The sequence below is a fragment of the Gossypium hirsutum genome, chromosome D10 (assembly GCF_007990345.1).
Source record: "Gossypium hirsutum isolate 1008001.06 chromosome D10, Gossypium_hirsutum_v2.1, whole genome shotgun sequence".
Lineage (NCBI taxonomy): Eukaryota > Viridiplantae > Streptophyta > Magnoliopsida > Malvales > Malvaceae > Gossypium > Gossypium hirsutum.
This window is the reverse complement of record NC_053446.1, coordinates 60,207,540-60,209,824: the sequence shown is the minus strand read 5'-3', so window position 1 is coordinate 60,209,824 and position 2,285 is coordinate 60,207,540. Positions and strand designations below refer to the sequence as shown.

General features: G+C 31.6%; 1 long non-coding RNA gene across 1 annotated transcript; it reads right to left on the bottom strand.

Moving 5' to 3' along the window:
• Positions 1 to 574: 574 nt before the first annotated feature.
• LOC121222516 (uncharacterized) lies at positions 575 to 2,285 on the bottom strand. Its single transcript, XR_005919838.1, has 3 exons — positions 1,821 to 2,285; positions 1,664 to 1,739; positions 575 to 952 (listed from the first exon to the last, which is right to left on the bottom strand). It is a non-coding gene; the product is annotated as an uncharacterized lncRNA (long non-coding RNA).

Genomic DNA, 2,285 nt, shown 5'->3' with positions numbered 1-2,285 from the left:
TAGACATTATGGCCAAATCTCAAAGATCACATTGGCAATGATGATGGCACACAAAATCATCTAACTATTTTCTCTTGATAATCATCATTATTTAAAATCGTCATTTTGATTTGTGTAAGAAAAGCCAAGTAGTGCTTATAAATTTCCTTTTGGAAAGAAATTGTAAAAAAAAAATCAATTATTTTTTTTAAAAAACTCAAGTTTTGAATGTTTATAGAAAACATCATATTTCAAAGAAAATGTCGCAGCAAAAAATAATTAAATCTCACTTGTCGATTTGAAATCATAAATCTGACATCTCTTGTAAAATCTCAATTAAATGATCAGATAGTGTTGAGTTCCAAAAATTGAAGTCTTGAGTTTGAAATAACAATCATTGAGTTGAGTTTGTCATTAGGTTGAAAAATCTAGTTTTTTCTTTCCATATTTATAAATCGTCTTAAAATTTAGTTTTAAAGACCAAATCATGCAAAACATCCAAAAATAAAAAATAGTGTCCCATGCCACAATCCACAAAAAATAAACATACAACCCTAAAATACCGAAACATATAGTTTATCGATTTATTCAAATAGTTATCCTAGAGCACCTCTATAAGCTGAGCCCATGTTCTAACCTCGATTATTATCTAAAAAATCATGAACTTATAAGGTAAGCTTTAAAATCCCAGTGTGGGTCAACTTGCATAATAATAGAAATTATGACAGAATCTCAGCAGTATACAGATCACATATACATAAATATACAATCACCGAATTACATTTATCAAAATGCATATCATTGATGTCGATGCCCCACTTTTTCAGAAATAGTGTAGATTTTCAGAAAAACATTCCTTACCTATCTCCGCTACACACCATAATACGTTCCCCAGAACTCGTCCATCCAATAACGCACCAATGAAGTCATCCTGGGTTGCCCGACAACGATGACTTATCAAAATATAATTAAACTGCCAAATCAGAATATTGTAGTCAAGCCACAAGATTTGTAGATATACTGCCAGATAACATGGTTAAATCACCAGAATGTACAGATTATTAAACTACCAAAATCATCCTCCGTACAATCATATCTCAAGCTCATGCAAGTGATATGACAAACAAAATAGTATTTTAAGTGGGCAAGCTTTCCATGCGAATCAAATCCCATTACGATTTAACACAGTGGCATGCTTAACATACAAATAAGAATAACAATAGAAACAGTGGCATGTTCATTTTCATGCATATCAAATAATTCCATATGTCACATTACATGAGTGTCAGGAAATCATATAATATTACATTTATCAGAAAATCACACAATCACATTCATGTTCTCACAAATCTGAAAGTTCAGAATCACTTACTTGGAATCCTCTTTTTTAACGAATTTTATCAATCCATTTGAATACTTAGTGTATTTGCCCATTTTCACATTTCAGAGTTTTCTTAAACAAATATTTAATATTTCACATTTTTACTATTAACAACAATTTCATATATTTTAATAAGATAAATCCCCACACCTGATTTTGCAAATTCCAATGATATCAACTATGTTTCCAACTCTAAGGGAAGAAATCTGGTCTTCAATCCTTTTATTAATAAATTAATAATAAGTTAAAAATCTAAAACAATCCGTTGAAGTTTCATTACAAAATTCAATTCAGGAGACTTACTTATCTATCTTCCAAACGACAATACTTTCTCCTAAGGCAAGAATACGAATCTGAGCGTACGAAGAAGAACGCTTCACTAGTGTATAGAAACATCATTAGATTCGACTTTAATAAGTGGAGAAGAAAAGATTATCATCGAAGTTTAAGGATCACTTACGAAAAATCCCAAGGAAAAGGTAAATCCCTAATCCCACAGTATTTCGTTTACAATGGAAGATTATCTAATGAAATCATCATTCAAAAATAAAATGAATAGGTATTAGAATCGTATATGGTTTTTGAAAAATAAGAGAGGAGGTTTAGAAGTTTTATTTTAAGAGAAGAAATGAGTAGAGGATAAAAATCAGTAAGAATGATGGTTTACGGAGGTGGAGGTACGGCGACAGTATGACGGTGGTGAGAGAAGAAGAGGTGTGGAAGGGAAGGGAAGTTTAAGTGATGTTGTGGTGGTGATTTGATGAAAAAAGGTGGTCAACAGGGGTATTATGGTGGCAAAATATAGAAAAATAGGTGGTGGAAAGAGGAGGAGAAAAGAGAAAAAGATGAGATGAGGAGAATAAAATTAAAAAATGAAAATTTAGGGGTGTCTAGGTGCACGACCGGCCAAGGTATAGTAAGGGAG